This window comes from Desmodus rotundus, chromosome 8, assembly GCF_022682495.2.
Source record: "Desmodus rotundus isolate HL8 chromosome 8, HLdesRot8A.1, whole genome shotgun sequence".
Classification (NCBI taxonomy): Eukaryota; Metazoa; Chordata; class Mammalia; order Chiroptera; family Phyllostomidae; genus Desmodus; species Desmodus rotundus.
Window position 1 is genome coordinate 133,176,522 of NC_071394.1, and position 21,907 is coordinate 133,198,428.

The window sequence follows — 21,907 nt, forward strand, 5'->3', positions numbered from 1 at the left end:
ACACTAATTGCTCTGGAAGTGACAGGCAGTTCTTGTCCCACTGGCAATTTGTAACAGCGGAGTAAACACATGCTCGGAATGCAATATTTAATAAATGGTGATGCTCAGCTGAAAAACACAGAGACTATTTACAGTGTGACACCTGTTGAGGCAGAAGGAGCTGGTGATGGTTTTTCTGACTGGTGGCAACAAATCCATAGGAAATCAACTAGAAAAGGTCACTCTTAATTGGTTCCCTTTTCCATGTCTTGGGGCCAATAGCGAAGGAGGTTTGGCTGTTATTTTTAAAAGACGACCTCAGTGGAGCGATCTTCAAATGCGGGGACCCACCAGTGGTCCGCCCGGTCGCTGTGCTCTGGGGGAGGCTCCTGACTGACTCCCGACACGCATTTCTCTTCTCTCTGGGGTTGAATTCTGCTTCCACACTGGCTGAGACCTGTCCCCAGGTGGCAAAGGTGCCAGTGCTCACAGATGCCTCTCTTCGCCCTCTGAGCTCTAAACCCGAGAGCCCCTCGGCCCCTCCCTTCGGTGTGCAGGCGAGGTGACTGAGTCCAGAGAAAGACACGTCCGGTCGCAATCCCCAGGGTAAGTGGTGACGTGGGGCTGCGAGGTAGCTAAGAGAGGAGTGTTTTCCCATATGTTGGTGAGAAATCGCAAGAGGGAGTGACCCAGGGACCTCCAGCTTCTGAGAGGTGAGGACTCTGGACCACACCTCTCATCATGCAAAGACTCGGAATGGCTGCTGCAAGTCGTGTGGGAACTGACCCCCTGTGGGCAGTGCTGTGGGGGCAGCAGGGAGGGGAGGTGTCCGGGAGCAGCTAGGTTCTGAGGGGCTGCAATGGGACGCATGTGGCACCTCTGTTCATGGCAGGGGGGACACCTGTCAGTGCCCACGGCCATAGCTGAGAGGACGCCCACTCCAGACGCCCTGTGTCCCAGAGGACTCGGTCCAGGCAGGTCCCCTACGCCACACAGGGCCTCCCAGGGTCCAGACACTGGTTTTCATTACTGACTAGTGCTAAGGGGACCCGGGGTGGCACACACCTGTCACTGGGGCAGCAGGTGCCACGCCCACACCCACGGCAGACACTGATCCCTGACTGAGCCGGACGCGGGTTCGTGACCATTCTCTACACACCGCTTCAGGCACGCACAGAAACCTCTTCACCATCTTCCCAAGTGACTGAGGGAAATGACGCGGTGGCTATGTGAGGCGAGGGTCACGTAAGACCAGAGCTAAATGCCGTCCAAACAGGGGAAGCATCTCTGAAAGAAGCCTCTCACTACTCACTGTAGGACGGTGTGCGAATACGAGTGTGCACTTTGTCCCTCAGGCGTGGCGGAGCAGGTGGGGGGACGGTTTCCAGTCAGGTGCACGCCCTTCAACATTGCTCTGGGGTATGGCTTCTGACCTCCCCCCTTTTTCAGTCACTTCTCATTTTCTTGCCTCTATTTCTATTGGGTAAGCTGAGGATGCAGATTTTCTTTAAAAATATGTAGGTGGAAGTGCAGGAATCTCACTTGAAGGCAATTTAACACAGTGTTCTGACAATCGGCCAATATGATTAAAGAAGGAATGGCTTTTTGAGAAGCCCTGGGCGTGCAGCTGGTTGCCTCCGGACCTGCTCCCGCACTCCCAAGGGTGGAGGCGGACTCTCCTCCGCTCTCAGAAACGTATCCGTAAAGAAGTTTGGGAAGTATTGTGAGGCCTGGAGTCGGCACACTGTCGCCTCTCGGGGAAGAAGGCACAATTAGACAGAAAAGCGTCTGTTCTGCGAGCCGGCTCAGCCTCTCCAGGGAGGCTGGCCCGTGGCAGCGGCTCACAGAATGGACTTAACTCACACAGGTGAGTGTCTTTTATGGTTCCACATGCTTTAAAAACATCAACTATCAAATAGGACTTTCTCCGACGTCCGTCCTCAGCAGGCAGCAGGGTGGTGCTGGCTGTCCAGCTCCACGGGGCTCCCGGATCATCAGAGGGCTGTGACCTCACAGCAGGCAGGTGGTCGGTGGTGGGACCAAGAACCCCCCTTCCTAACCCGTTCCCAGGTGCTGCTGATGCTGCTGGTGCAGGCACGGCACAGGAACAACGCTGCGTGAAAAGATCTGACCATGTGGGGGCGCTTAGAGCTCGGTAGCAGCTTCCCCAAGGAGCCCCTGGGCCTGGGAGCCACGGTCTCCAGCCACCCCGGAGCTGGGACTGATGACTCAGTGGACACTCAGGCCTGTGGCCACTTCTGTGGGAGACAGAAGTAAGGCACAGGCCGGGAGCTGGCCCTTGGGAGCTCACTGCTGTTCGAGAGCAGGGCGCTGGGGCCCACAAACCCAAGCTAGCCTGAGTGCCCCCTGGATGGGGGCGGACCTGGGGTGGAGGCCACACAGAAGCGACACTCGTGCTGTGTGTGACTGTGGCAGGAGTGGTCACCAGCTCGGTGAGGCCGAACCACAGAGTCAGGGCGCAGAGCCTCTGTGTCCCTGCACTGGGAGGGGTGGGGGGCACACTGTTCACTGGGATTACGACTTCGTTATCTGCTCAGTGGCACTTAAAGGCGATAAAGGCACTGCTGTGGTGTATGAAGCGCTCAGACACAACAGAAGTCCACCTGCAAAGTGTTAGTACCTTGGAGCAGAGACCCTCTTCGACAGTCCTGTTTCAAATATTTCAGACACGTGAAAACTGCGCAATAGGGAGAGACAGATGGGTCCGAGTTCAACGCGCCTGCCGCCGGAGGGGACACCACGCTTCCCAGGGCGGTTGGCATGGGCACGGGCCACAGCCAGATGCGGAGGCTGTGGGCGAGGGGCTCCCCGTGGCACTCCCTGCTGGGCCCCAGGCCCTCCCCAGGAGGTGGCCATGTCTACCGCTGGGCGAGGGTCCGCCCAGCCAGCATGTCGATGCCCAGCCCGGAGGGCTTCTGCACTGCTCCGCATTCCTCCATTCCTCCTCGTCATCGGCCCAGCACCTCCCACGCTTGTGCCAGAGGCCTCTCCAGCGTGACCCACAGGCCCTGGCTGGGTCCGGGCTTCTCGGGCACAGCTCTGAGTCACAGCCCTCCTCCCCACGTGAGTTCTCCGGGCCCGCTGCCTCCCGACTCAGTGAAAGGTCTCCAGCTGGTACTCAAGTCCTCCCACGGCAGGGCTCCAAATGAGCCAGTCCTCACTTCCCACGCGTCTCGCCACGGAAGTCCCTGTTCCAGGCAGCATTCCCCCAACCCGGCGCTGTGGGACTCCCTCGAGGCTGAGGAGTGGTGGTGGTGATTAATCTGTACACCCGACACACACCGGGTCCCTCACAGACTGCCTCCAGACGCAAAGATAAGGCACCTTGGCAGGCTCTGTCCACCCTGTCTTGGGTTTAGGTAGAGAGCTCAGTTTTTAAATTTTTTTTGTTTTTTTGTGATTTGCACTTCTCAACAAAATTGTATTTTAAGAAAGGTTCCTAATACAGTGTAGGGTTGCTTAAAGTGATGTACAGAAATAGTCACTGATCCAAAAGAAACAGAAATATATAAAAAAAAGATGAGAAAATTCTTAAAGTTCATAGCAAAACAAGCCTACCTGAGGAAACAAGAAAAATCTCAAATAAACAATCTAACTTTCCACCTAAGGGAACTAGAAAGAGAAGAACAAACAAAACCCAAAGTAAGCCAAAGGAAGATGGTAAAGATCAGAGTGGAAACAGATGGCACAGACACGGAGACGACAAGGGAAATTTTCAGTGAAACCAAGAGCTGGTTCTTTGAAAAGGTAAGTAAAATGGACAACCTGTTTAGCTAGACTTGCTAAGAAAAAAAGACAGGGCTCAAACAAATAAAATCAAAAATGAAAGAGAAGAAGTTACAACTGTTATAACATACTAATTATAAGAGACTACTATGAAAAATCACGTGTCAACAAATTAGACAACTCAGAAGAAACGGGTAGATTCCTGGAAGCCTACAGTCTTCCAAGAACTAAAACATGAAATGTAGAACATCTGAATACACCAATTACTAGACAGGAGATTAAATCACTAATCAGAAACCTCCCAGCAAACACAAGTCCAAGACTAGATGGCTTCGCAGGTGATCCTGCCACACACTCAAAGAGCTAGTAATACCTGTGCTGCTCAAACTCCGCAAGAACCTGGAGAGAAGCGAAAGCTTCCGAACTCATTTTATGAGCCCAGCACTACTGTGATACCCAAACCAGACAAGGATGCCACGACGGAAAACAAAGAGAGAAGATTACAGGCCAACGTTCTGATACACACAGATGCAAAAATCCGCCACAAAATGCTGGCAAAGCAAATTCAACAATATATTAAAAGCGTTATACACCGTGACCAAGTGCATTTATTACAGGGATGCAAAGATGGCTCAACATCTGGAGCTCTATTAACTTAACACATGACATTAACACGACGAAAAACAAAAACCACACGATCGTATCAATAGATGGATGAGAAGGATCTGGCGAAATTCCACATTTACTGACAGTAAAAACCGACAAGAAAGTGGGCACAGAGGAAACGTGCCTCAGCATGACAGGACCGTCTATGGCAAACCCACAGCTCACACCACGGTCAATGGCGCAAATTTGGAAGCTTTCCCTCTAAGACTAGAAATTATTCAGCAAAGTATTGGAAGTGCTAGCCACAGAAATTAGACAAGAAAGAGAAGTAAAAGGCACCCGAATTGGAAAGAAGTAAAACCGTCATTATTTGCTGAGGACATGAAACTACGTAAAGACAGCCCTGAAGACCGACAGACCTTGTTAGACCTACCCTGCATTTCTACACACCAACGACAAACTATCAGAAAAAGACTTTAAGAAAACAACCCCATTTCCAATGGCATCGAAGAGAGTAAAATGCCTAGAAAAAAACTTAACCAAAGAGGTGGCAGACCTGTACCCTGGAAACTGAAAGCCAATGAATGATGAGAGACACTGAAGACGACCTTGGTACAGAGTTGGCAGACATGCTGGTAAGTGAAAGTAGCAAAACCCTAACGGCATTAAAATGTCCCCCCACTCTGTAGGAACAGAGGGAAGCGGGGAGGCGGTGCTGAACACAGCCGTGGGGCGGAGTAAAGAGATGCCGAGGGCATCCGGGAAACTCGGTGGGTCGGGAAGTCACACTTCCAGTTCACTCTACAGATGAGGCTGGACAGGACCCGCAGGGCACCTGCCCGCACGGTCCTTCTCAGAAGCAGGGAGCGCCGCTGCAGGTGTTCTGTCCGTCATGTGTAGTCCGAGGTGGAGGCTGGAACCCCTGAGCCCGGTTTCTGCACCCACCACTCTCTTCACACGGTGCAGGTGACGAGACAGGAGGAGGTGTCCTCCAGCGACCTTGGCCAAATCAGTCTCCCTAAGCCTCAGTTTTCTCACATGTGAAGAAGGGCCAGCCCCTAGCCCTCTCCTTAGAGACTCGACAGGAAAATCAGACCATTCTTGTGAAAACAACGTGTAGACAAGAAAGCGCCGGCGACGGGGAGAAATCCTGTCAGGACCAGGACCGCAGACGGATTCCAGCCTGACCCCCAGCTCTGCCTAGTGGGCCCCGGCCATCGAGGGCTGCGCTGGGGCTCAAGGGGGCCCCGGAACTCAGGGGCAGGGGCCCTGACGGCCCTGGGATGCCCATCCCGGGCCCAAGCATGAGCACGGAGACACGCGTGGCAGTGACTCGCGGCTAGCAAGCCCTCTGGGGAGAGGCGCAGGGCCTAGGGCCGAGCTTCCTACCTCTCTGTTCCCAGAAAATGTAAAATTGTGCAAGCGGATATTGCTTTTCCAAACTCTGAGGACTGTCATGCAGACTGAATTAAGAAACACACGCAAAAGAGCTCGGAAAAGTGCTCGGCAACATCCAATAGAGAGGATTAACGTTATTATAGTATAAAAATTACACATGCGACCATATCTTACCCATGGAAAATCCCTCCTTTATGTGGACAAGAGTGCAAGTTAATTACCTCTCTCCAAAAGTGGCAAAACAATGCACACCGACGTGCTTAAGTGAATGTCAGCAGCGATTCTGTACATTCCGCCCACCTTCGATTTCTAGCTTCTCACCTGTCACTCCAAATTGGCTGAGTGTTTGACATGTTCAATAATTGACACAGCTTATCTTCTTCTCTCAGGCTCCATCCCACTCGCTTGCCAACATTTCTAGTTGCCATAGCAACTGTAAACAGTAATGATTATTCTGACATGCCAAGGGGATTTAAACACATTCTTAAGTTAAGAAAAGAAAAATCCCTTGGAGGGAAAAAATCTATCCATCTCTGGGAAGATGAAAATATTGATGATGTAAATTCCTGTTATTGCATTTATTAGAGCTGAGTACACTAACCCGTGTCTGTGGTTGCACACGGGTGGTGCTGTGAGGAAGCGAGCTGCTCGGTTTTGTCTGGTGGGCGGGAGAAAGGGGCCCAGAGACACGCAGTGCTGCTTCCCGCCCATCGGGGTGCAGGTGCCGGTCCCCGTGCTGGAACAAAGCCTCGGTGGCTCCAAGAGTGGAACCGGGGTGCGGCTGTCTGTCCTCGCCTTGCACACCATCCCACATTGTGACGAGGACAGAGGCACAGTCGCTGACATTGCTCGAGAGAAAGTGACCACCTGCCAGGGCTCTGGAGGAAACGGGAGATGCAGGCACAGCTGGCATCTGCCACGTTTACTTCCCACCAGCGAACCCCGGGCCAGCTCGGTGTGAGAGCCGCGTCCTATTTCCCATGCGCCTGGTGTGACAGCTTGTAATTGACTGCTGACACTCACACAGTGAAAGACGTCACTTAGAATGCCACATCGACAGCTTCTCAGGAGAAACTCTAAGACTAGGCAGTACCGTGCCCACGTTTTTACAAGGCCATAACTGGCATGAGGCGAGCAGCAGCTAGCCGGCCTGATGGGGCACGAGTCTCCCCCTGACCTACTTCATCTCATCATTTACGTTCCTACCCGCTTGGCCCAGGGAGAGGACAGAGTTCTGGCATGTGGCTGCACCGCCCCCCCGCCCCCTTTAACATTCATTGAGTGGATTTCCTGCATCCCATCGATCTCACGCACTTTGCATCCCTTGGTCTCCATGTGAAGCAGGAGCAGCTAACGTCTGTGTCTGACCCTGATGGACTGGCCCTGGGGGGCTGCTTCTGTCTACCCTGTAAACCTGTCAAGGTCAATGTCAGCCATGTGTCCAGGCCATGCTCTGATGGCCTGGGACTGGTGCCCTGGGTCTGGCTGGGGAGGGTGCAGTGAACCTCACGCTCCAGCAGAAACCGCCCCTCTGGGCTTCTCTGAATGCGGTGACTGTCATCCCTGGGCCTGTTCCTTCTGGGGACTTTGGAAGCTGTGCCTACAGAAATGTTTTAAGAGATCAGATCTGGGCTCCTGTTTAAGACATAGACATTCTAAGAAGTCAAGAAGCTCTACACTCCATGATGTGAGTCTTGATGCTTTGCTCTTAAAATACCACTTGGGAAAACGGGAAATGATCACAGAGAGCCCATGGGTTGCTGTTTGGACCATTCCAGGGCTCCTGCTGAAGGGGAGCGCCTGTCCCTGCCTGTTGGCAAGTGCTGTGCCCTGTGCTTAAGTGGGCCAGGTGCTACCTTCAGGGATCACGTCGGTCTGAGGGCCCAGCTGAGCCTCAGGGACACCCTCGGGTGCCCTGTGGCCACGCCATCAGCTGTGCCCTGGGATCTCCCAGGTGGCCTGCCCTGGTTCCGTATCAGCATGGTCCTGAAAGTTTTAGAGCCCCGTTCTAGATGTGGGCAGGAAATTCCTCCCTAGAGTAACTTGACAAGTAACCTGACAAAAGCGTTGAACCTCTCAATATATATAAGCTTCAGAAAAATAAAGGTCATTCATCTCGGCCTGGCTGGTGGGGCTCAGTGGATTGAGCACCAGCCTGCGAACCAGAGGGACGCCAGTTTGATTCTCAGTCAGGGCACATGCCTGGGTTGTGGGACGAGAGGCAACCCATTGATGTTTCTCTACCTCTCTTTCTTTCTTTCACTCTCTCTAAAAATAAATAAATGAAATCTTTTTAAAAAACCATCCATCTACAGGGGTCTAATGTATTTGTGTTGATCGCTGCTTGGTTCTTTTTTTTTTTTTTGCACAAAAGCCAACACCTGCCCTGTGACCCAGTGGGTTTCCAATTTTCTCTTTCCAGCCCCCAGTTTTTACCCACATCTAAGGTGAACTAACACACAATCCAACCAAGGTCTTAAAGGCAACTGTTGGCTGCATTCAGAGAGTTATTTATTCATAGTAACTGGAAACAGACTTAGCTGGCTATGCTAGGGCAGCTCCTTTGCAGATATGTAAGGAAATGCCGCTTCCACAATACCCAGGCCCGTCTCCCGGGAGCCGACCTCAGAGCCAGGACTCTTTCTCCGACTTCGGACATGGGCCTCAGTGTGGGTTTTTTAAACTGGTGGCGGGCTGTCGCCAGGCTAGAGAAAGGAAGCCATTAGCACGACATTCATCATTCAGTGTTTCCAGGCGCTTCCTTTGAGAGAACTGTCACCTGCTTTGGTCTGTGCGGACTCCGAGGTGCAGGTGCCAGAGGCCTCTCTCTCCGGCTGTCTCTCTGACGACAGGCACAGTGGCACAGACCAGGAGCGGCAGCGGGTGTTGGGCAGGGGGCCCAATTTTAATAGAGAGTCACTGGGCAGTTGATGTACACACGTCAGACTCTCCAACCGCGCTCACGGCCCCTCGGGCTGCAGCGCTGGCAGGAGCTGCAGGCAGACCTCTGCGTGGGGGTCACGGGTCAGCGTCTGGGCCGGGGTCCCGAGTGAGCAGGGGAGCAGCTCACAGAGCTGTGCACAAATCCCAGGGTCCACGCCCCAAATTCTTCCTAATTATTGTTGTTATTCTTGCAAGGCACGGGGCCTGAATGACAAATATATTCCACCCGTCTGTGAGCAGAGACTCTTAACGCTGCCCTTTTTCTCACACCCACTGCTGAAGCAAACAGACTGCAGTGACCTAATCCTGGTTGACTCCGGGCTTCCACTGAAACAGGCTGCGGGGGGGCTGGGTATTTGTCGGAAGTGGCCATAACAGCCCTTTTACACCCCTGTAACTCATTTCTAAGGTATGTACTGAACACTGCAAAGGTGAGCGTTTAAAGCTGGGATTACGGAGGACAGACTTAGGCTCACAGCCTACTTTTCAATGAAGCTATTCGTTCTCGTTCTGGAAGCTTCCACATAGCATACAAGCCACTGGACGCTGAGCTCTGTGGATGGACCGTGACATTCAAACGGGATGTCACTTGTGTGTAACAGTGGGGTTGGGGGGCGCCTTGGACAGGGACTGGCCGTCCTTCGAAGCCACTTGTGGCCAGGAAAACGACAGCGCAGCATCTCATGCTTATTGTCCTCAGCTGTGAACCTCCCGGTGTCTCAGACTCGGCCCCCAATGTCTACGAGCTCCCTGGGACCCCGTGCGCCCCGAGATAACTTATGCTAATTGTGTTTCTGCTGCTAAAGATCTCTGCCAGGCACCTGGATTTCACGAGAGAGGAGGTGTACCCGTGGGAAGCAGATTCGGCACGGTGCCTGCTGCAAAATAAAACATGGCAGATTTCAGATCACAGCCAATTTCAGGCTCTGGACTGCCGACTTCCCATCCTCTCCCTGTATTTCACTGGCTGATGTTTAGTGACAAACGCCACATCTCCCCAGCCAAGATGAGCATGGGGAATGAAAATAGAAGCTCTGTCAACTTGAATTTAAAGTTTCCTAACCTGAAAACGAACGTACCCCCTTAGCATAATGCACTCGCTGCCAGCAATTCCCCTAACGAGGCTACAGTGCGGGTTGGGGATGGGGGTGTTGATATGTAGGTTTTTGTCACCCATCCCCTGCGGAAAGCCAAGTCCCCTGAGCTGGGCTGAGCGCAGACTGAAGGTGCATCACTGCCCACTTGCCCTGGGAACACAGCGGGGACCCGCCGCTGGAGACTCAGAACTGCTCTGGCCGGAGTGGAGCGGAGCGGATGACTGCCCATCCGGGCACTTTTCGTGATCACCGTCTCTCAGGGTGCCGAGGGCAGCTGTTCTAAGTCGAAGATTCACAGTGGTTCTCAAATGTAGCCACGTGTGCTAGCGACTCCCCCACACAACCCAGACACTTTCCTTCCCCAAAGGCTGGGATGAAAATGCTTTTTTGGAGGAGGTAACTAACAGTGGAGAACCGTGTGCTAAAATCTGGCAGTTCTGAATGCTTGGTCATGAAAATTTTCAAACATATACTGATGACAAAAGTTGACATAATGGTACCGTGAGCCCTGCTGCGACCTCATTCAGGTCCAGCCGTCATCCAGGTTGATGCGCTCGTGCCTGTCTCTCAGGCGCTCCAGCTGTTGGGTGTCATCGAGCAGGAAATAGACATATCTTCCTGCTGTTCATGGTGATTGCATTCTACAACTTAATTTTTGTGTTTTTAATCTTGAATATAAGAAGGATCTAAGCTAGCACTCTTCTGGCCTTTTAAAAAATTGATTATGCTGTTATAGTTGTCCCAATTTTTCCTCCATTGCCCCCTCTACCCAGCACCCCCACTTTCTCTGGCCATCCCCCCTCCCTTGTTCATGTCCACGGGTCCTGAGTTACCTGCACTTACAACTTTCCCCCATTTTATAAACATATCCCAAAATGGGGGCCCGTGAATTGCGGAGGCAGGTCAGCTTTCCTTAGACCATGTCTCAGGGGCTTTGTCATCTACAAAATGGGGGCACCGCCAGGCGGCTGTAAGAATCCAGTTAGTTCATGTGTGTAAAGCATTTAAAATAGCCCCTGGCACACGTTAGCCATGACGCAAGTTCTGTGCCCGCAGGTGAGACTGCTCCCCTTAGGCTGCCCACTGGGCTCCGGCGCCAGGACGGGGCCGTTCCGTGAAACGGACTAGGTCCTCAAGGCTTTGCTCTGGCACCGGCTGTGTGGCAGGGGAATCACCTTCAACTTTCCAAAGAATTTCCTTATAAATTTTATAGCCCACAGCACTCGGAGAAAGTCATTCTTTACAACTTCCAATTCCTGCCATGATCGCTGATTGGTCTATTCAGGTTTTTTGTGTTCTCTGGGTTCAATTTTGTTATTTATACATTTTCAGTAGATGGTTCATTTCATCCAGATGTTCAAATGATCACAGAGTAGTATGTAGTTTCTCTTATGATTTTAAGTCTTATATGTAAAATGATATGCTCTTTTTAGTTCTAATTTTCTGCATTTATATTTCTCTTGTTTGTTCTTGATTAGATTTGGAGAGAAGCGTGCTTGCATTTTCTCTCTCTCAAAGCTCTCAGGGGTCTCCGTGTGCTGCATCTGTTTCTAATTCACTGATGTAGAGCTTTCTCTCTTCCCTTTCATTTCCCATAGCTGGTTTTGTGTTCGTTTCAACTTCATGAGGTGAATACTTAGTTTATTGATTTTGGTTTCCAATGTAAATTATGACACTTTGTAATAACTTTACAAGTTAATGTAAGGTTATTAATTTGCTTCTGGGTAGACTTTCCTAAATTTCATGAGTGTAGATATACCTGTTCTCATTTCTTTCACTTGTGAAACACCTATACAACGGCTTTTATTTTTGTTTTCACTCAGTAGGAATTAGAAAACGGACTTGACACCGCACGCATTGACTTTTTAAACGTGGTTATTGTTGCTGTACATACTTGACCTATGATTTCCAGTTTAACTACATTCTGGCAGATAATAATTTCAACTTGTTCACATTTTTTTCTTGGATTAATATATAACCAACTAAAACAAGCATTACATAGGCATTTGAAAGGAAAGTACATAAACATATTTGTTATTTCATTAGTCAAATTCCTGTATCCTATTTATTTAGCCTGTCAAGTTAAATAACAAATGTGCTTCAGTAATTTCTCCATGTATTTCCGAGTTTTTAGCATTATAAATTTGACCTTATCTTTTATGGTGTTGAAAACAATGTAATTGGTGTGTCTGCATTGTGGTTTGTGCATTTTGATAGCAAAAAGTATCTCTTCCTGATTTAATATTTTTGCATGTTAATAATACTTGGTCTTAAACTAGTAATTTTACCCTCCTTTCTTTTCTTTGTAAAAATCTCTCACTAATGGGGTAAACTGAGTTATTTACCAATAACTCCAACATTTCAACTCCAGCTTTCTACAGTAGCATTCTTAACCCCGTTTAAAATTAAAAGGGGTACCTAAAACATTAAAAGTAAAACCCATTTTGTTAGGTACTAGATTTGAACGTGAGTGCTGTCCTATCTCGGTCAGATCGCATCCTTGGTCTGTGTGACTCAGTCTGAAGCTCTCACGTTTAATAAGGAAGTTGCATCTCTTTATACTTTGTCCTAAGTTACATACCTTTTATCTGTCGTCCTTTTTGTGTATTTTAAAATTTATGCTGTTCTGCTCATCTCTACTTTTAGCTGTTGGCTGAGAGATTGGAATTTCTTGGTTTAACTGTCCCCAGCAACTTGGAAGGCACACGTTCTGTTTTTATACCTTCCTAGACCTGTATTTCCTCTAATTATTAAAATCCCGAATACCGTAACAACTTTCAGCTCCCTCTGCAAGAGGAGAAAGCACAACACGCTTTGACTGTTAGAAGGATACTGTAATGACACGGGATTGCAGGTGCGCCATCGAATGAAATAGAACAGGTGTGCGCACACACTGACCGGGGACACCTCGTGAGCGATTAGGTCTTCGCTCCCTGATTTCCATGCTCACGAAGCTCTCTGGCCATCGCACTTCCACTTCTGCATTTAAAAAAACCTTATTTATCCAGTAGTGCTTATCACTCATTCCAGGCTGCAACATTCATGGGCTCTTCGCTGAGTCTGTGCTGCAGACTTTAACTCTTTCACGCCTGTACCAGACTCAGCTGCCTTTCCCTCTGGCCCCTTGTGTCATGGGACCCCTGAGAGGCATCTTTAATCCTACTGATTTTCTGAGGGTGCCCCTTCCACGTGCGAGTTGGTGTGGCTGGGTGCTCTCAGGAGGCAGTGCCTGACCCCACCCCTGCTTTGTCGGGGCACTTGCTTAGGCAACAGGGTGAGGAGAGCCCGTAGGTAACTCTGCATATGGGTGCTGGTTGTGAGTCTCCCAAGCCTACCCAGGCACACCCTTTCATTTCAAGGAGCGCACCGCCGGGGGCTCCCCGGAGCCCCATCAGACTGGAGGTTTCAGGCAGTGTCGTGGCCACTTGCCTTCCTGGCCGACTGGTGTCTGGCTGTCACTGGGACACCTCAGTTAAAGCATCCTGCTGCTTCTTTGCACTGAACTGCTGTGACCGTCTCCGAGGCCCCAGGCAGTGGGCCAGGCCTGCCTCTTTCTCTGTGAAGCAGGGCTTGGGACTGGGGGCTTCCTACTGATTCTTAAGTGGGGAAAACGATGGTGTGTGTGTGGGCGCGTGCATGGTGATGAATCTGGTGAGACACTTCCTCTGGGTCCCTTGGACAAACTGTCCCCCAGTAAGCAGCCAGCTCCCAGACTGGTTAACAGACACCGGAGGCGACGTGTGTTCCATACAGACGTTGCTGCTGTCGATTCAGCAGCTTAGTCATGAGTCTCTGCGTTGGTGTGAATGTGTGTGTCCCCCCAAGTGCCTCACCCCTAAGGTGATGTGCCAGGAGGCGGGACCTGTGGGGTGACTGGTCACGAGGTGGGGCCTCCTGAATGGCTGGAGCTCTTAAAAAGAGGCTCCAGGAGCTCCCTCGTCTCCTCTGGCCTGTGAGCACTCTGAACTGGTGCCTGTTGTGTCCCCAGAACAGGGCCCTCGCCACCCCTGCTGGCACTGGATCTCAGGCTCCCAGTCTTCGGAATGGTGGGAAACGGATTTCTGCCCTTTCTCAGCTCCCCAGGCTGCGGGGCGCTGTCACAGCGGCCGGAATGGACTCATCTCCTACCTTCACTTTCCAGTGCAACCTTTTTGTGCTCTGACTCCAGGTCACTCTCAGGTACATTTGTGACGGCCACCCTCTGTGTCTAGTCTGGCTAGAACTTTGCTTCTTTCTTTGTCTTGCGTAGAAAGCTGGTAATAAAAAATGGGCCTGGGCTGCCAAGTACCCATTTAACACTGCCTCCACCCTAACTCATCTCCTACCTCGCAAGGCTACTTAAATCTTTAGCGATTTCTAATTGCTTTTCAGAAAACCATCTAAATCTTTGAGAACATGTCAGAGCATCATCTCTGCCACAACCTGGGCTGAGGCTTGTCCTTTCCCCCGCCCCTCATGGGGTGCTGCCACCCAGTGTTTCCCTAGCGCCAGACAGCCCCCCGCTGCAGACCTATGGCTCTTGTTCCATCTCAGACACTGTTCCCTCCTCCCTGCACCTGCACTCTGTCCTCCTCCAACCTCAGCTCCGAGCACCTTCTCTTGTCCTCACCGCATCCCTTGATGTCACCTGGTCGGACCATGGAGCCCTGTCCCCCTCCCACCCATACCCCAGAGCACACATCCCAGAGTGACGGCCGGACCTACATTCCCGTGGTCAGGGGGACCGCGCTGCTTCTGCACACTCCTCCACCTGCCACGTCTGCAACGGTCCTGGCACCTGGGAGGTCCTGCCACACCTCAACACTTCCACTTTTCAAAAGCAACCTAGTCTCTTCAACCTTGAAATCCTAAGTTATGTGCTCCACTAGGACCCAGCGCTAATCCTGCCTGTCACCATTTCCCCTGAGCGCATGGACCTGTGAGCTGACAGGACCTCGGCCTTGGAGACACAAGGACAGTCACTTGGTGGCAAGACCTGCGGGGAAGATGGTGTGGGGCGTCTGTCTGGTGTTCGGATTTTTACTTCAGAGGCGTGGCAGGCCTACTGCACTTTGCAGTGAGTGGGAGCCACACGTGGCAGAAATGCAGGACCCCTCCATCAGCTGCCTCTTCTTTCTCAAAGTCCTGTTGATCTTTTCAAAGGGCAAACCCGAATCTGCATGAAATGATGAGACCTGGGCTTTGAACACCTATGCCTTGCGCTCCAAGGCGTCTTCTAATACATGAGCTGGTTTGAGGGGACGAGAAACTGCACGGATTCCAAACTGCTTCGCCAAGTCGCGATTCTTTGGTTGTCTGACGTGCGGCATTACTACCAGCCCCCGACTGCCCAGCCACGCTGCCATATGGGTTTATGGATGCCCATGGAGGTCCGCGATGACATACCTCCTTCCTGGGGACTCGCTGTGACCGTGTAAATTGGGATACGTGGTGGCTTGCATCCAGTGGACATGAGAAAGCCAGGTGGGTTGGGGTAGAAGAAGACCAAGAGCTCTCTCGGCTTGGGACACAACGCTGCTCCCTGTCAGCAGCCGGATCCCGCGCTGGATCCTGCGTCGAGCGTGAACATCCTCCCAGCCTCCGGACTGAAGATCGGGCACTGGCTTCAGTTCCTAAGGTAGGAGCTCGGTCCCTACTACGGCCCAACCTGGAATTCTGTGCGTGTTCTCTGTCTCAAATGTCAGAATCGTGAGTGACTATGGTTAGCGCAGACAGTGTGACTGGTTAAAAAAGCTTTTCGTCCGTATTACTAGGCACCGGTGAAAATACAGCCACTTAATTAACGTATTTCCTTCTCACTCAGCATTGCACAGCGCAGGCAGCTCTAACCCCACCTCCGGACGGGGTGCCACAATCTAGTCCTTCACTGTGAAGATGAACTTTACTTGCCCAAGTGCATCATTTTCTCTGCTCTTTGATTTGCCTACTAGTTATTTTCCTCCTAAGCATCTGAGAAACCACACTAAATGAGTTCAAAGCGCATCAGAAATGTGGCCCCTCCTTATTGGTGCCGGCGCAGGCCCAGGCCCCAGGTCCCTGACGATGGCGAAGCTGCAACTGTGAGCCTCCAGTTTCTGGTCTCCCAGCCGTGGCCAAGTCCACACTGCAGGACCGGGCAGCATGTTCTCACTCCGGCACTGCACCGTCATCCCGCTTCATTCAATGCAACACGAGACGCTCTGGCCTGACAAAACACGGCCTCGTGGCTGCAAGCGCATCCCAGGAGCAGCTCCTTTCTGCTGCAGTGGAAAGCTGAGGCTCCTGGGGAGTATGTCCGGTGGGCGTGGACCCAAGGACAGTCCCATAGACCCTGCAGTAGTGGACCACTGGGTACTTAGGAACTGCTCAGCCAGGTTCGCACTGCTGCAAGATCGTGCTGGTCCTGTGCTGGGGTCTGGCTGGTGCACCCCGGGGAGCCCACTGCCGGACATGGGACAGGACAGGTGACATGGTCCCACATCTCTGCAGTCCTTGCGCCCACACAGTGTCACCCCGCACCGCTTTGCGGAGCAGGACAGCTCACAGGGGACAGCTTGACAGGAGGCTGGGTTTGCAGAATGACCCCAGCCTGGGGATCCCTTGGCCTGGTGGATCAAGTCCCACATCCCCACGGCTGCTTCCTTTTGACGCTGCTGCACTTGGCCCTCACTCTGACTGACCCATGGGCCTCCCATTCCAAGGATCAAACCTGGAGGTAATCTTTCCAATTTTTTCTGATGTTTAAAAAGAAACTACATTCCCAACTTGATTTTAAGTCTACTCACAAATACTTTTTTAGTGCCTGTCATTAAATCTAGTAGAGTGGCAGCCAGGAGCCGGCAGTGAGGGCCATCGTTAATGAACTGGGATCCCTGCCTTCTGCCGAGTAAGACCCTGGGAACAGCGGCACAGACGCCAAGGGGGAAAAGAAGGAGAAAAAGAATTTTTCAGAATTTATTGTGCTATTTTCTTTTTTAAATTAAACCATCTTCTTTAGGCTACGTGCACACACACAACTGCATGTAATTAGCTGCTATTTATCAAGTAGCTGCGTCTCTCTCTGAGCCATGGCCCAGGACTTCCCATAAATACAAAGCCACCTTGGACAGCTCTCTCACTGGAACTAAAAGGAGAATTTAGGCAGAAAGCCTGCGGCTACCACGCTGGGGCGATTCTTCCTAGAACCAGACGGGAGATCTTCCACACTGGTTAATTTAAGAAACGGGGGGCTCAGGCACTACATAAGGTCTAGCGTTACTCTGTAAGCAGGGAATGCTTGCTGCTGAGGCAGACTCATTTTTTCCTTCACACGTGTGCAGCTAGCTGTTGGCCTCAGGCCTTCAAAAGCATTGTGATGCGACACTCAAGTTGTCTTGAAAGGAGCTGCCAGGGACAGGCAGGGGCCAGATGCCATGTCAGCTGCATCAGAAAATATGCTGAACAGATTGGGGAGAAAACCGACATCGGAAACGGTCCCCTCAGTTCTTCTTGTCCCATCCCTGGGGGGCCAGTCACTCTCTGGACCAGCACAGCCTCCTTCTCGCTTTTGCTCCCTCTGCCGACTCCCCTCCAGCTCGGGGAGCCCTTGGCCGAGACTGGGGCGTGTCCCTGGTGTGGAGAAGAGGGGTGATCCCAGGGCCCTCCTCCCAATGGCAAACGCTCCGCCCCGCCACTCGGGTGGGATGGTTTATGGCCAGCAGTCCCCGGTCAGCGTGGCCCTTCTTCTGCTCGGTGGGTGCGAAAGGGAGGCGAATGAACAAAACCTTCATCTCCCAGGTGGGTTCACGCCTCCGAGCTGAGCCAGTTGCTTGCCTCCCCCGACTGGCAACTTGGGAAGCGAACAAAGGGAGAGACGGGCTCAATGCATTTCTGATGAAAGAGTCCAGACCTGTCTCTTTGCAAGGAATGTGGTAGAATCCAGGAGCACCAAACCAGTTTGTCTTACGTGCATTTAGTACCAGGAAAAAGAGACACTTGCTAGTCTACGGTATTGATTAACCGGCCGCTGTCGGCCCTTCCTCACGGAACTGCAACGGACACCGGCTCAGTGAGTACGCAAAGCTCCCTGGCTTTGAGGCGGAACCCAGGAACCCATTTTTCCATGAACCAGTATCATAGAGAGGGTTTACACAAGTCTGATCGATCCCTAATAGTCTTGAGGGATCACCTAGTGTTTCGATGATACCCCAAGCAGCATTCTAATCCTTATTTCCTAGGGGTCCAAGTCCAGGTGACCAGAGCCCACTTTTGCCTCAGTGACAGAAGCTCTCTGAGTCACTGATCCCCACCGAGGCCCGTCTAGGCGAATGCATACCTGCGGTGTCTACAGCCCTTGCAGGAGATAAGGGCTCTCAGGTGAAGTGGCTTCCTCAGGTCACAGGCCTGTGGGCAGTGACCCTGGAGGGGACCTGATGAGGACTCAGTATCCCAAGACTGTTACTTATCACTTGCAATTTAAGGGTTTTAAAAACTGGATCTATCTTGGAGCACCTCCTCTCAGTCCACAGGCACACACGTGCACGTGTGGGCAGAATAAGATGACGGAGGCGGAAGACCCGGCCTCCCTCGCTGCCCACGTGCAGGGTCCGCCAGCTGTCATGGAACCGGAAGAGGAGACTGAAAGTCAACACTTACGAGTGGCATGCTTCTTGCAGCTGTTCATGACAATTAAGTAATTGTTAATGTCATAATGATTTAAAAATACCAAATTTTGCTTTTGTAAAAATGCCCCTCAAACAAGTGGAAGACCACACTTTTGAAGACTTGTGGTCCATTAAAAAATACCAGCACTTTTTAAACTCCTGGTCTCCCCAGTGCTCTCTGAGGTGCAGTGTGCGGGACCACACAGGGTGTGGCCCACGAGAGACTGTTGGGAGAGGAGCCTCACTGTCATTCGAGTCTTTAAGGGCAGTTTTCAAACGTCGTCAGAAAGCTGCTCGGCGTTTTTAACAAGCCACAATGCCGGGCAGACTGATACACACGCACAGCAGATACAGACTCGACGGGAACCTCCTGGGAGACGTTTCTGAAAAATATATGCCAGCTAAACAGTTGTTAAGGAATATAAATCACGAATCATCTCTTCTGGACTTCTGGCCAAGATGGTGGTGTAAGTAGACATGGCTCGCCTCCTCGCATGACCACATAAAAATTACAACTAAAATATAGAACCACCATTACTCTGAACTGTCAGAAATCGAGTTGAATGGAAGTCTGACAACTGTGGAATTAAAGAAACCACATCCAGATGCTGTTATAAAGTCCCTGTGTCTGATGCGTTGGAATAGCATTGAACTCTAATGGGGACATGTTCTGGGCAAAAGCACCGAATAATGACAGTTATAGCTAGTTTCCATAAAACTCACGACAATGAAATAATCTCAGAATAACAGGCTTTCTCTTCTGTGCTCCAGAAAGCCATACTTTCCCTGACAGGATGTCAGAGCTGGCCGATGCAAAATGTCACCTGGGACATGAGAAAATGCCAGACTCCTCTGAGTCATCCGCCTCCCTAATCAATGGCCACAGAAATATATGAGGTCAAAGGGAGAGCCAGGGGTGATTCTAGCCAAGGTCTCTGAAACAAGGATCTGGCATAAGCGTCAGCCCCTCGCCCGGGCAATGTGGCGGGCCTGGGCTGGTTCCACAGGAGGTGGTCTGTGGGTGGAACATCTGGTGCTGTCTCACGGTCTACTGCACACAGCCCTGGGGACCGTCCCAGGTTCCCGGAACCAGAGCACCCTGGGGGAGAAGGGTGGGCACCTACGGCTTCAACATGTTGCCCAGGCAATGCTTCATTGTCCTGCCAGCACAGGCAGAGCTGGTGTGTGTGCATGGGTGTGTGTGCGTGCACACGTGTGTGCATGTGTGTGCACCACAGGTCAGCTCAGGGCTTCCCCGACCTTACTGTGCACGTGAGTCACTTGGTGATCTTGTTAAAATCCAGATCCTGCTTGCACAGGCCCTGGGCAGGGGCCCCGGCCTGCAGACTGTACCCCAGCCCACGACCGTACCCCGAGAGTAAGGCTCCTGCTGAGATGAGAGGCAGGTGGGGACAGAAGGCCCCCCTGAGGAACTGCGTGAGGATGCCACTGAGGGGCAGCTGTGGTGCTTACACCTGGGGAGGAGGGAGAACCTCAGCCCTTTCCTGTCTAATGGAGCCTGGCGCAGGGCCCTGGGTGCCTGGGGGCGGCAGCCTAGTGGGGAGGGGAGCCAGGTGAGGGCCCTGGGCCTCAGGGCAATGCGAGCCCAGCAGCGACTTCCAGGGCTTTGTGTCTCTATCAGGACTTAATAGTGAAATCTATGCAGTGACATCACGTCTGAACTGTATCTGCTAACCCGGAGTGAGAGGGACGCCACACACAGAGATTGGGGGGGTCATGCAGAGGCCTGCTGACCGAAATGCTTTTCAAGAAAGACAGACCCACTGCTACTCAGTTCCCTGGGACCCCGAGAAGGCCTGACGCCACCCGGCTTTGAAACAAGACATGTGGCCCCCTGACCACAGGCATCTGCCATTGCTCCGTATCCTGCGGCCAGAACAGAGGCCGGCCCCCTTCCTTCCCCGACGGGTGCCGTTGCAGTGGGAACTGGGGTACCACCTGCTGGGTCTGAATGCTTACTTAGCATGGCTGGTGGCTTGCGGTGACTCTGCCAGCGCCGAGGTGACAGTGGCATGGAGAAGCAGTGACAGTGTCCCTACTGTGTACGTGGCGCTGGAGGGTTTGGAGGAACTCTGGGGGGGTGCACCTCCGAGTCCCCTCTCTAAGTCTGCTGCCCCTGACAGGTGGGTGTTGGCGATGTGCTTCCTCACAGCCTCCCCACCTGCCTGCCCGGCCCACAGTGGGCCCAGCACGCGGCTCCTAACAGGACCGACGTGAGGGTCCTCACTCCCTTCCTCTCACCAGCGAGGCTGTCAGACGCCTCAGCATGGCTCGCTGTCTGGCTTCCGGGCTGCAGGCGCACCACGGGGACATCTGGGGAAGGTCGAACGCGTGTCTCTGTGCCCAGAGGAGGACGCAGGTCCTCTGGGGGCTGCCCCCGGCACGGCAGGGGTTTTGCCCTTCCCAGGGTGTCAGAGGGCAGGGCGCCTCCTTAATAACTCTACAAGATCAGGGCTCGGCGTACTGCCCTGTCACATAGCCTTGATGCTGTGGCAGTAGCCTGGGGAGAAATGAGCAGAATCCTCGATTCTTATTTTGATCAGATTTCATAATAATAAGGGGTGTGTTAGTCTGTGTGTGAGCTTTTCTGTAACCTGAATACCCACCCAGCCAATTGGTTTCCTCGTACAGGGGCAGGACTCCAATAATGCAAACGTACGCAGTAACTGCGTCCAGTTTTTACTGAGTTAGTACTACGGAAAGATAGAATAAAAGGGATCTGAGATTTCCCTTCATTAATTGCCTTTCTAGCTGAGTGGAGGGTGGCACGGGGAGTGGGAGGGCGTGTGCCCGAAACCGAAGAATGACTGGAGACGCGGCAGGGCCAGCACTCGGGGCCGGGCCTGGAGGCGACGAGTTCGACACTGACTGGCAGGGCAGGTGGGGCCCTAAAGAACAGGCCCCTTCTCAAAACACAGACCCCTGGCCTCCAGTCTGCATCCTCTGAGGCCTGCAAAGCCAGCAGCCCCAGGACTCCATGGCCTTGACCCAGACCTGAAGGGCACCTGCCTCTCCGGCCTGTTTGTATAGTCTTCTTCGTACTTGAAGTGGAGCCTTCGCTTACTTTGCTGATTGTTTCCTGATGGAAATGGGGGCTGGGCCAGGAGATGAGGAAGGAAGAGCGACAATGCTTGAATACAGGATGAAAATAAAAGGGTGTTTTCAAGTGCTCAGTGTAAAATATTTTCGTTTTAAAACACACGTCAAACCAAATGGGGAACTAAGGCCACCACAAGGGTAGCTGAGATGAACTTGGACTTTATCCAGAGCTTCCAAGAGGAGAGTTTATCCCTCAGTCACCTCACACTGTGGTGGAACCCTGGCAAATGGCACTACCCGTGAGCCCTGCACACCTGTGAGCCCTGCACACCTGTGAGCCCTGCACACCTGTGAGCCCTGCACACCTGAATCCTCTCTGTGCCGTCTGATTTGCCGCTCAGGTAGGTAGGTCCTTCTAGCTGGAGCCGCAAGCTGCCTCCACAGCCTCTCTCCACA

At 52.2% G+C, this 21,907-nt stretch overlaps 1 protein-coding gene across 3 annotated transcripts in view; it reads right to left on the reverse strand.

Annotated features, from left to right (window-relative positions):
* Nucleotides 1-21,907, reverse strand: part of CNTN4 (contactin 4) — a 314,773-nt gene that overhangs the window by 125,227 nt on the left and 167,639 nt on the right. The gene's annotated exons all lie outside the window — the stretch shown is intronic.